We start from the raw sequence: 13,407 nt of genomic DNA, 5'->3' as shown, positions 1-13,407 counted from the left end.
ATCAACAAAACAAATCAAGCCCTGATCTTTAGTATTTCTCCATTTCCAAAGTGTAAATGCTGACCCTGAAAATTTAACAATCAGCTCTTAGAATCCAGTTTGGGGTCTTCTAAGTTCTATAGCAGTATGTCCCCTGTTAATTCTTGGTCAATTTGGCCCATGGTCTCTGCTTTGTCTCTCTGCGGATTCCCTTAATCTAACTTTTAAGCCCATTACTAGAAGTATATTTTCTCCTCTTCTCACTTTCCAAAGAAAGGGGCAGAAATAAGTGGCAGAAGCTCTGTGATCTGCTTCAGTGGAGGCAGGATAAATGCTGATAAAATCATAGGTCCTTGAAATACAATGAAGTGGCTTTATTGTGGGGTTTTCCTTACATGGTAGGGGTCTGATCCACTAAAACCCATCCGCTCTGATGATGTATGATAGAAGAAATGATTCTGAAGTGTGAGGACCTGGGTTCAGATTCTGCCACTGATGCTTCCTACCTGTGTGGCCTCTGGCCAATCGCTTAACTTTGTTGGGTCTCAGTTTTCTCATCGGCAAAGTGAGGGATGTTATGTTAACTAGCCTCTGAGGTTCCTTCCAGAGCTGCATCTAGGACTTGGAACTTAGTTTCCTCATTTATAAAATGGGATGGGGGGGGCAGTGCACTAGGAAACTTCTAAGGTCCCTCCCAGCTCTAAAATCATGGTGGGTCTTAAGATAGAATGATGCAGATATGTGTCCCCTGTTTCCTGTGTTCAGTCTCCCTGATTGGGTCCATGGGTCTTTTTAATGACTTGTAGAGACAATTTTATTCCCTGGCTAGCATCAAAGGTTTGATATACCCCATGGGGTGTATGATGGCCATGCCCAGGAGGAGCCATATAGCCTGCATGGAGGGGTCTATCTGCTCTTCAGGCTCCCTTGGAGCTGGTGAAGACCATCGCCTGCTGAGCTGGGGCATCCTAGGGTTCAGATCTAGCCCATCCATAGAGTCCTAACGAGGTCAGGGTAACTGGAGCCATACCCCTTCCCAACCTCCTTGGGAGCACATGCTAGACTCTTGGGGGAAAGATGCATCTTTGAAATTGCAGAATCTGAGATTGTCAGAGGTGGGAAGGAGCTCAGAGGTCAGCTAGTCTAGTCTGAAGCTGACTGAGAATTCCCTTGATGATGTTAGAATAGGCTTGCCAAGAGTACATGGGTCATCAGTAACAGAGTTGGGAGTCAAACCCAAATCCTCAGAGACCAGGTATAGCCCTTCATTGAAGGCTTCCCTTGAGGAGGGTGACGTCATTGGTCCTCTTCAAGAATGAAAGATAAAGGACATCAACAATCTGGAGGGGCAGCCCCTTCATTCCACTTTGGGATGATTGTCATTGTTAGGAAATTGTTAACTTTTATCAAGCCCAAACCAACTTCTCCAACTTCTACCCATTGCTTCATTGGGTCAAGCAGAATTAGCCTAATTTAGGCCCTCAAAGCATGACCCTTTTACCGAATCAAAATTTCGTAGAACAAATCCCCTTAATAAAAGGATCTGGCCTCAATCACTTTACTAGATGTGTGACCCTGGGCAAGTCACTTAACCCTGTCTGACTCAGTTTCCTCATCTGTAAAATGAGCTGGAGAAGGAAATAACAAGCCACACCAGTATTTTTGCCAGGAAAACCCCAAATGGGGTCAGGGAGAGTTGTGCATGACTGAACAACAGTAACTTCCTGACTCCAAATTCAGAGTTGTACTCACTGCTACTATGTCTGCTTTGTAGCCTTCTCCCCCAGGGCAGCACTGAGTATGTCTTTTTAAACTTGGACCCCAGTTCCAACAGGGAGATGCTGCTACTGGGCCAGGGAGGAGCTCAGCTGGGGTTCAGTCACTGGGGAAAGGAATTGGATTATCTAGATTATTCCATTTTAACAAATACCTGGGAGTGGGGAAACACCCTAGTTCTTCCTACTAACTAGTTACTAACTACTACACATGCATTAGGCTAATTCTGCTTGACCCAATGAAGCAATGGGTGGAAGTTGGAGATATGGTTTGGGCTTGATAAAAGTTAACAATTTCCTAACAATGACAATCATCCCAAAGTGGAATGAAGGGGCTGCCCCTCCAGATTGTTGATGTCCTTTATCTTTTTTTAAATTTATTTATCTTATTTTTTTTAATCATTGAGGGACTGCAAGGGACTTTTGGTCCCTTTTAAATTTGGCACCATGAGGCAAAGTCCCAATTGTCCTGCCATAGTTATGGCTCCAACTGGTAAGAATTTGTAGTAGAGCCAGATGTTTTGGGGGCTTGGGAAGGCTAGATTAGAGAAAAAAAATGACCAGGACAATGGACAGCCAGACCTATGCCTTACCTTAATCATATTTTGTTCCAGATGAATCCCAAGCCATGTTTCATTTCAAGTCTTCTAGTTGACATTTTATTTAGTGCTTGTCCCTTGATAATATATATGACTTTGGGGTTATTCACTGTTGGCTGATCTGTGCTGCTCTTCTCCATCAGTGTGAAAAAAATGACAAGTGTCTATTTTGGGATCTGTACACAGGAGTTCAGATTTAGAGCTTGGAGACACTGTAGAGACCATCTGGTCTCAATATGTATATATAAACATAAATTATATAATATAATCATATTAATTACTATAATAATTAATAATAAAATATATTATACAATAATATAATTAATATAATATTATATAAATATATACATGTGTATGTATGTATATATGTATCTCTCTCTGTATATGTGTATATGTGTATATCCCATCCACCCAATTACCTACTGCCTCTAGAAATTACTCAGTTTGGAAACTTCTCACAACCTTCTCACCTTTCCTGCCTTCTTTCCCATTACTTCCCTCTCCACACTCTGATCCTACCATGCTGTCCTGATTTCCATCCATCACACAAGATATTAATTTCCCACCTCCCTGACGGTCCTCTACATGTATTTTCTCCTTACTTCCACCTGGTTTTCTTCAAGACTCAGTTCTTTTATTGGAAGCCTCTCCTGGTGCTTCATGATCTCCAAATTACCTTGTACTCATATATATTCTGTATGTTTTTACATATGCACACGCTGCCTTACCCATTTGAAGGGAAGCTTCCTGAAGGAAGAATGGCTTACATTTCTTTCCCTTTTGTCTCCAACTAGCACAGAGCTTGATAAAGCCACATTTCACATCCTTGGTGCCTCGCCTGGTGAGTGATGGAGCCCCTCAGCTGGAATTCGAATGTGGGCTAGGGCCCTGATTCCAATTCCAGAGCACTTTCGCTCTTTCCGATTCATCATGCTTTATTACTTGCAAGGGCCTGGCCCATCACAGATACAGCCAGAGAGGCCTCTGACCAGGAGAATGCTCCATCATCAGCAGCCACCTGGGCCAGGAGGGAGGGCAGTAGGCATCATCCTCATTGGCTCCTGCCTCTCTGCCGAGCTTACCTGTGAAAAGTCGACAGGACTGTCAATTGCCAGGGGAGAGCATCAGATGATTCAGGATAGACTGTCTGGGCCCCCGAGCACTTGCAAGAATAATGGCCAGCACCAGTAACAGGGATCAGTCATCTAAATGGGCTTCTAAAGTCCTCTAATTCCAGAGACAATAACTTGGTGGGAAGTGAGGGGGTACCATGGGTTGCTAACTCAAGAGAGGAGACAGCTATAAATCGGCCTTAATGGGCTCCTCCTGTCCTTGAGTCTCGTTTGTCCGTAGATGAATAACCAAGGTAAAAAAGACTCTAGCTAGAGGATTTGTAAATGCAATAAGAGGGTCTTTATTTGGCATGAATCACAGAGGGGGAAATTGTCAGGAAATCAGCTGAGGGGGAATAGGATTTCACAGTCAGGGAGGATGGAGGTGAGAGCAGAAAGCTCGACCCAAGGAGGGGCAGCTGGGCCTTCTGAGGACCATCACTGACCGCCAGGCAGAGACACCTCCGACTGTCTGTCCGGACCGTCCATGGGGAGGGGGCAATGCTCAGGCCTTAGCTCGTTTGCTCTATACAGGAAGTCTGTGTCTTAGGCCTTGTTTTCTTGCTGTTTTGAAGGTGGGAGAGGATGTGTGTGTGTGTGTGTGTGTGTGTGTGTGTATGTGTGTGTGTGTGTGTGTGTGTGGTGTGTGTAAGACAGGGAGAGAGAAAGAAAGAGAGGGAGGGAGAAAGAAGTGGGGGAGAGGGAGGGGGCGGGAGAGAGAGAGGGGGCAGAGAGGAAGGGGGGAGAGGGAGAGAGAGAGAAGCTGCTGCTGCAGCTGCCGACATTGCAGCCAGGTTCTGCAGCCCCACACTCCCCGGGGCTGGCTCCACCCTTCCCGAGGCCGGGCCAGTTTGATGGGAGCTCTAATAGCCCAGGCACCAGCAGCAGGAGGAACATTTACCTTATTAAGTGTGAATTCCTTTCTAGAGGGAGAGGTTGAGAGTGGGAGGAGAAGAGGGGCTGAGGAGGAAACCAGGGGCTCCTTCAGACCAGACCAGCTGGAACCGAGCTAAGTGCCCTGGTTTAATATACAACCAGGTCCCCTCTACCTAGCAGCCCTGGCACCAGGGCTCGTTTGCATACAACAAGCTCATGCCCGGCCACTGGTGGTGGTGGGTGGGGGTCTGTTTACAGTGCCAACATCCTGTTATTCTCATCTGCTAGCTTCCCCTGAAACTGTAAGAAGGCTGGAGGTGGGGGAGCAGGGTGAGGTGGGGAGGAGGAGGAATGGAGGAGGGATGGGAGAGGGGAATGAGAGGTTTTCCCCTGCTTCCCCAACGGAGGGCACCTCATGGTTTTCCCAGTCAGAGGTCTTGGTCACCAGCTGCAGGGAAGGGACTTACCTAATTTTCTTGACCTCTTAGAAACCCCGGAGTAGGTTAGGGAAAAGAGAGACCCAGAATACCACTGTCTGAGCAGAAACACCCTCCTCCTCCTCCACCCCACCCCCTCCTTCCCCTCTTTCTCTCCTTTCTCCTCCCTCTCTCCTCTTCCTCCTCCCTCCTTCCTCCTGTCCCTCCCCCTCCCCCAGAATTTATATAGAACTTTTTTTTTTGCTTTTTTTAGAGGGGGGAGAGCAGGGCAATTGGGGTCAAGTGACAACACACAGCTAGTAAGTGTTAAGTGTCTGAGGTCAGATTTGAACTCAGATCCTCCTGACTCCAGGGTTGGTGATCTATTCACTGCGCCACCTAGCTGCCTCTATATAGAGCTTTAAGGTCCAAAAAGCACATTACAAACCCTATCCTATTTGATACTCACAAAACCCCAGGATGTTGGTGCTATTATTCTTATTCCTGTTTTAATAATAAGAAAACCAAGCCTGAGATTCAATGACTTGCCCAGGATCACACAGCTGTTGCGTCTGAAGCAGGATTCAAACTGGGCTCTTACTACTCCAGTCCTATGCTCTCTTCCCTCATAACATCACCTGGCAGCCTCAACAAAGTTTCTGTGCAGGAGTATGGTAGTAAATATTTAACAACCAGCTTTTCCATCAAAAAATATACTGGACACACTTTTCAGTTCAATGTACATTATTCACATTTTCTCCACCACTTTTTTAAGTCTAGGTAATAAATCAGGCCCTGATTCTGAGATTTGCTGATTTCTGAGAGGTAAATACTCATGGAGAAAATTTACCAGTTGACTCTGGCTATCGAGAATGAGCTAACTCCAACATAGTCCTGCCACTGTGCCTCAATTAAAAAAAATTATTAATGTATTTTGTCTATGTATCACAATCATTTTTGGATATTTTTGTCCTGCTGCTGGACAGTGGTCTGCGTTTCCTATGAGCCTTCCCTTGTAATAAAGAAAAAAAAAAGTTAAGCAAAACCAACCCTAAATGGTGACTCCATCAGTTTCTGTGTGCAACATTTCACATCCCTTGCCCCTCACCTCTCCAACTAAAGGAGAAAGGTTTATTTCTTTATTTCTCCTCTAGGTCTAGGCTGTCACACTTTGCCCAATGTCTTCACTCTAACTAGAAAATGAAACTGTCCATACAGTGTTAGAAAGAGCTCCAGATTTAGAGTCAGGGGACTTGAGTTCGAATTCAGGTCCTGAGATTTACTACCTGGAGTAAGTCATTACACTTTTCTGTTCTCAGTTTTCTTATCTGTACAATGATAGGGTTTGGCTCAATGACCTCCAGATTCCCTCCTGGTTCTTAATCTAATGGTCTCTGAAGACTAGGGTTCTTAATTTGATGTAATGAACTTACTTTAAAAATAATTTAATTGCTATATTTCAATATTTGCTCATCTTCCCGAGTTCAAATCTAGCCTCAGACACTTACTAGCTGGGTGACCCTGGATAAGTCACTTACCTTCTGTCTGCCTCAGTTTCCTCATCGTAAAAAATGAGCTGGAGAAGGCAATGGCAAACTATTTCAGTAGCTTTGCCAAGAAAACCCCAAAAGAGTTCACAAAGAGTTGGACATGATTGAAAAGCAACTAAACAACAACAAACTTCAGTATAACTGGTTTCTTTTCTTTTTTGCTTCTTTTTGGAGGGGCAATCTGGGTTAAGGGACTTGCCCAAGGTCATACAGCTAGTAAGTGTCAAGTGTCTGAGGTCAGATTTGAACTCATGTCCTCCTGATTCCAGGGCCAGTGCTCTCTTCACTGTGCCACCTAGCTGCCCCTAACTGGTTTCTTTTTAATCCTATGTATGTTATTTCAGGCATTTAGAAATATTTTGAGAAAGGGTCCATAGTATTCACCAGATTGCCAAAATTTTGTCTTCCATGACAAAACAGGTTAAGAACCCCTGGACGATTACATTTTGGAGAAGAGGAAAATCTGCAGAGGAGACAGGTTGAACCTCAGAGACTAAGGGGGAGAATTTAATCTAGAATTTTATCCTCGAATGAAAGCTCTCTTAAGTGAGGTCAGCAAGTGTTTATTAAGTACCTACTGTGTGCCAGGCACGAAGATTAGAAATGAAGGTAAAAGGTGCCCCCTGCCCTCAAGGAGCTCACAGTTTGATGGGAGAGACAACCTTATACACAAACAAAGTATGTGTAGGATAAATTGATGATCATCTCAGAGGGAAGATACTGGCAAAGCCTGTTCTTATATTTTTGTCTTTGCATCCTGAATACCTAACACACTACCTAGCTCACAGTAACTATTTATTGCACAGAGCAGTAGTAACAATGGATTTGAAGTCTGAGGACCTGGGTTCGAACCATCAATCTATCACTTAACTGGGAAACAAGTCCTCAGTTTCCTCATCTGTAGAATAAAAGGGTTGGAGTAGATGACCTTTAAGTTAGCTCCCTTTTAGGTCAAAGTTATAAACCAGAGATTTTCACTATTTGTTGCATGTTGTGTTGCATTGCATTGAATTCTGGGACTGAACTCTACCCTTTTTTGTTTTCCCCAGGGATGGAAGGGGAGGGGAGAGCATTATCAAAACATAATCAAAGGGCTCATGGGAAATAAAGAAAAGCTGTTCCATGAGTTCAATGACACTCACAAAATATAAAAGTATCTTCTGAAAAAATGATTGGGTAGTTAATAAAGTGCGCCAACTCGAAAATGCTCACTTTTATGCATTGGTAGGCAGTGGCAGACCCAGATTACTTCATAAATATTCATTACCTCTCCTCCTCCTCCTCCCTCCAGTGGAATAGATAAATCTCCACAGCTCACCCAGCTCCTTCCTACAGACCCAGAGACCTCCTTTGTCTTTGCAGCTGATTGTATTTACTATTGACTAATTGCAGCTGGAGCCAGCCTTGTGCCCAGGTTCCCTGGTCTGGCATCTTCTGGGGTGAAGTTGGCCGACTCAGCCAAGGAACTCTTTTAACAAACCAAGCAGAGTCTTCTTTGGTTGCTACTTATCATGATGAATGGGTACCCACCAGCCTCTTGCTGCTATTTACAATGGATTTTCTGTAATACTTGCCATGAATAGGGGCTTAGTCAAGAGAACCTTGATTTCCTTCCATTGAGTGACTTACACTTTCTGAAAAGCACACTGCCACAAAACATCAGCCTACATCAGGCCATATCCATATCTGTAGTGTTGGGTTACAGTCTGGGTAATGCACCAATGAGCTGGAGTGTGCCCAGAGAAGAGAATTCCTGCCAGGTCAGGATAAGAAGGTGGGAGGTTGGGGGGTAAAGAGGAAAAATCTGTGGTTTTGGTGTCAGAGGTTGTTAAGTTATTTTCAGTCACATCCACCTCTTTGTGACCCCATTTGGGGTTTCCCTGGCAAAGATAGTCAAGTGGTTTGCCATTTCCTTCTCCAGTCCATTTTACAGATGAGGAAACTGAGGCAAACAGGGTTAAGTGACTTGCTCAGGGTTCACACAGCTAGGATGTGTCTGAGGCTGGATTTGAACTCAGGAAGAAGAGTCCATGCCTGACACTCTAATGCCCTATGGTGTCACCTAGTTTCCTAGTGTCAGAGGATCTGTGTGCCAATCTAGGCACTACTACTGATTGTCTCCTGCTCTGCCTTGGGCAAGTCTCTGGGGAGGGAATATTAAGGCCAACCCTCTCATTTCCTTTTTTTTTTCTTTTAAAGCAATTGGGGTTAAGTAATTTGCTCAAGATTACACGGCCAGTTATTTCTGGGTGTGGTGCTAAGTATCTGAGCTCGGATTTGATCCCAGGTTATCCCGACTCTGGGGCAGGTGCTCTTACTCACTGCGCTACCTGGCTGCCCCTCTCATTTGCTTTTAAAATCCAGCCAACCCATTTATCTAAACAGAGCAGGAAACAAATTGGAGAAGGATGAGGATTGAGAAAAGGCCATTGGATTTGGCAATTAAGAGATCATTAGTAATTTTGGAGAGAATAGATGTGGTTGAATGATGAGGTCAGAAGCCAGACTATAGAGTGAGAAGAAGGGAAGTTCAGGCATTGATTTCAGATGACCTCCCCATGGGATTTAACTACAAAAGGGAGGAGAGATGTGGGATATAGCTAACAGGTCTTGATGTGTGAAGTAAGGGTTTATTTATTTATTTTTTATGCATTCACTTGTTTATTTTGAGGATTGGGGGCGATCTGAGTATGTTTGTTGGTAGTAGAGAAGTAGATAAGGGAAGCGAAGGGATGATAGAGGGGGCAGTGTGCTGGAGAATGTGGATAGAATGAGGTCATCCATGCCAGGTGCTGCATATACAAATACAGAGACAAGAGTCCTTACCCTCAAGGAGCTTACATTCTAATGGGAGGATAATAATACATAAAGAGAGGCTGCAAGACTCCAGTAGGGTGTGAATGAAAATGGCAGGGATGTAGCCTGATTCTGAGCCAAGTGAGGTGAAAGCCCACCCATCAGAGTTGGGGGACCCAGAGGCGAGTCTGAGGCTGTTGTGGGGTGGGAGGGGGCATGAGGATTGGACATGGTGAGGAAATGTTTGGGAAGAGATGAGCGACATTTCCCTGCACACGGGCTTCCGTCTGCTTATGTCATAGATTTAGAATTGAAAGGGACCCCAGAGGCCACTTTGTCCAACTCTCTCCTTGGACAGATGAGGAAACTGAGGCTAAGTTTAAGTTTAACTAAGGTAAGTTAAGTGACTAGCCCCAGGTCACACAAGTGTTAAGTGAAGGAGGTAGAACTCTAACTCAGATTCTCTGATTCCATGACTGTGCCACAAACTGTCAAAACAGTGCTGCCCTTTCCCTCTACAGTGGAAAAGAACTCTGGGGATAGCTAGGTGGCATAGTGAATAGAGCACTAGCCCTGGAGTCAGGAGGACCTGAGTTCAAATACAGTCTCACATGCTTACTAGCTGTGTGACCCTGGGCAAGTCACTTAACCCAAATTTCCTCCCCCCACCCCCGGACCAAAATAGAGGAATTCCCCAATGGATGCACATCTATCTTATTTCCAGTTTTTTGCTACCACAAGTAATTTGTTGTATATGAATGTTTCTTTCTGTCTTTGATCTCCTTGAGGTGTTATGCGTAACAGTGGGACTTCTGAGTCAAAGGGAAATGGTCCTTTTGGTAACTGTCTTAGCATAGTTTCAAACTGCTTTCCAGAATTGTTAGGTTGATCCATGGTTCCACCAGTAATGTATTCGAGTGGCTCTTTTTCTACAAACCATCCAGAAGTTGGGATTTTTAAAAAAATAAAATTTGTACTGAAATCTTATATTTGACATTACTTAAAAATTTCACCTCTGTACCTCTGAAAGTGCAATCTTTAATTATGATGAAGTATTTCAAAAAAAAGAAAAAGAAAACAGTTAGCAAAACTTGTTAATACATTAACAAGACAAAATATACAATGTTTCCCACTTGTGGGCCTTCTTACCTCTATAGAAGCATGGGTAAGGGAGGTGTTTTCTCATATCTTTCCTTTGGGGCCAAGTATGTTCTTTGTAATTTTGCAAAATTTGGGGTTTTCATCCTTCCCCAGGGACCTGCACAGTGCACATGACTCACATTACTGCCTTGGATTAGGTCACAGAGAGAGTTCTGGACAGGGCCCATAGTAAGAACTTAATAAGTATTTGTTGACTGTGCCTGAGGGTGATGTATAAAGGGACTAGTTCTGACATACTTCATACTCAGTGAATGAATAACTACAACTATGTGCTTCTGGGCAAATTGTGCATAAATTAAATTTCTGTAGCTAGAATCTTGTTTTCCTGCCTCTTTTCTTCACTTTAGATCATTTCTGATGTATCTTCAGTGGCTTCTGATGTATTTGCTTTGCTACTCAGTAAGGCAGAAACTTCAGTGAAATGAAGAATCACCCACCCCTCTAATTAATGTGAAGGTCTGCATATTTTTAGTGGAAACTGTAGACTATTTGGAATCTCTGAGAGCCCAGATGTAGGGCATAAGAGCCACCTCAGACATCCCAGAATTATTGGTTTCCTTCCTTTGGTGAGTCCCAGGTCATAGGTTTCCTTCAACAGCGTGTCAGAAGGTGACCTTGTGGGAGGTGGGAGTAAGCATCTGTCTCCAGGGGCCATGCTACCCAGTCTCTCCCTCTCTGTCTCTCTCTATTTCTATCTCTGTCAGTCTCTCTTTCTGCCTTTATCTCTGTCTGTCTGCCTCTGTCTATGTGTTTTTCTATCTCTCTCTATGTCTCTATCTCTTTCTTTTTCTGTCTTTATCTCTGTTTGCCTGTCTCTGTGTATGTTTCTGTCTCTCTGTCACTGTTTCTTTCTCTTTCTATCTCTGTCTCTCTCTGTCCCTTTCTGTGTTTCTGTCTCTGTCTATCTCCTTCCTGCCTTCATTGTCTCTGTCTCTATCTCTCTCTCTGTCTATTTCTGTCTCTGTTTCTATTTCTCTCTCCTCTTTCCCTCTGTTTCTCTCTCTCCTCTCTTCTCTCTCTTTCCTCTCTCTCTCTTTCCATCTATATTTCTGTTCTGTCTCTCTGTTTCTTTCTCCCTCTGTCTCTCCTTTTCTGTTTTTCATTGTTTCTGTCTCCATCTCTGTCTCTGTGTTTCTGTATCTGTCTCTCTAGCTCTGTCTCTTTTTCTGTCTTTCTCTATCTCTGTCTCTCTGTCTGCCCCGTGTCTATGTTTCTTTCTGTGTGTCTGTGTATCTGTCTCCACTCCCATCTATAGTGGGTGGCATTAAGCAATTAACATATGGACAGTAGTAGCAAGCTTTAGGAGGACAGTTGGGCTCCCATCACAGGAGGATTGCTATGTGAGATCCAGTAGCGATCTTGCTCAGTGTTGAACGTATGCTCAGGCCATGGAGATTGCTCGGTACAGCCTGTCAGACCCTCTGTCCCCAGCCTCTTCCCCTCTCTCCCCCACCCCAGACATCTGGGGAGAGATGAGATATACCCAGTTAGATCACTTGAAGCAGGATGGTTTAGGAGAGTATTGGACTTGGAATCAAGACAGATTTGCGTTCAAATTCTGCAACTCTTTCTATCCATGTGCTGATGAGCAAACCCCTTCTCCATTTGGAGCCTTAGTTTCCTCGTCATTAAAAGGGGACTATTAATACCTATAGGTAGGAGTGGGCTGGCACCTGTTAAAGAGTTAGATTGTCAGTGTGAGCATTTACATCTCAAAAATTGGCAAATGCTACAAGTGGCACAGTGGGTTGAGTGCTGGGCCTGGAGTCAGGAAGACCTGAGTTCAAATCCAGCCTCAGACACTAGGTGTGACCCTGGGCAAGTCACTTCACCCTGTTTGCCTCAGTTGCCTCATCTGTAAAATGCACCGGAGAAAAAAAATTCCAAATTACTCCAGTATTTTTGTCAAGAAAACCCCAAACAAGGTCATGAAAGTCAGACACAAATGAATAACAACAACACAGATCATAGATTGTTTGGATTTATTGTTTTATTGATTGCCTAGACTTAAGAAAATAAGGGAGAAAATTAAAATTAAGTAATTAAAAATCTGTCCTGAGAACATTTTTTGAAAGCTGGTAGTTAAACATTTACCACCAGCTCCCCCCCATAGGATTTAGTTCACCAGGCTGCTAGAGTCCTTGCACAGGGTCACTGACCTATCCTGGTTGTGTGACTCTGGAGAAGTCACTTAACTTAGAGTCCCAAGCAACTTTCTAAGACTAGAATTTGCAAACCACTGATCTATATTGGTGGGAAGGCAAGGGAATAAGCATTTATTGAGTGCCTATTATGTACTATGTGCTTCACAAACATTCTCTCTCTTGATTCTCACAAGAACCTTGTGCTAGGAGCTCTTATTATTCCCATTCTGCGGTTGAAGAAATTGAGGCAAACAGATTAAATGATTTGCCCAGGGTCACACAGCTAGAACGCATCTGAGGTTAGATTTGATCTTGGGTCTTCTCGACTCCATGCCTCCAAGCTGCTTTGGGAGAGAATTTTTCTTATCAAAGATACTGAAGTGGTTTGCCATTTCCTTTTCCTGCTCATTTTACAGATGGGGAAACTGAGGCAAACGGATTAAGTGACTCAAGTTACAGAGGTGAAGTGGGCCATTGCAATTCTGCTCTGTGAGTTCTGGGGCTCACACACGACATGACTTAGACAAGCTTCAGTGTTTCTGGTGCTCTTATAACTCCATACTCTGATGAAATTATAGGATCAGTCAGAAACAAACAAGTTAAAAAATAAAAAAAACCCAACCCCCCCAGACAAATATAGAAACCCAAACAAAGAGAGGCCTAAATGAGATAATGAAAGTCAAATGTTTTGCCACCCTTGAAACCCCATGTCATTGTTGGTCGTGATTGTAATCACATACCACTCGATATGCACGCTGGGGAGAAGGTGGGTTCCTAGCCCAGCTCTGTTACCACCTCGGTAACCTTGAGATAAGGGCATGGACACCATGCCTGGTGGGGCGAGCCCCTGGCAGCCCTGAATCTTTGTTCCTCGCCCTTGGCCTCTCCGCCATGACACCCAAATGGTCTTCTCAGATTCTTCCCAGCCCTTCTCTTTGGCCAAGCTTGGTCCTGAAGCAGGTGACCCGAGCTCTTGGAGCTGAAGAGGACGGTTGCTGA

This window comes from Petaurus breviceps, unplaced genomic scaffold (assembly GCF_028583685.1).
Source record: "Petaurus breviceps papuanus isolate PSGF00001 unplaced genomic scaffold, PetGlider_PUasm1.0 103, whole genome shotgun sequence".
NCBI classification, from domain to species: domain Eukaryota; kingdom Metazoa; phylum Chordata; class Mammalia; order Diprotodontia; family Petauridae; genus Petaurus; species Petaurus breviceps.
This window is presented reverse-complemented; position numbering follows the sequence as displayed.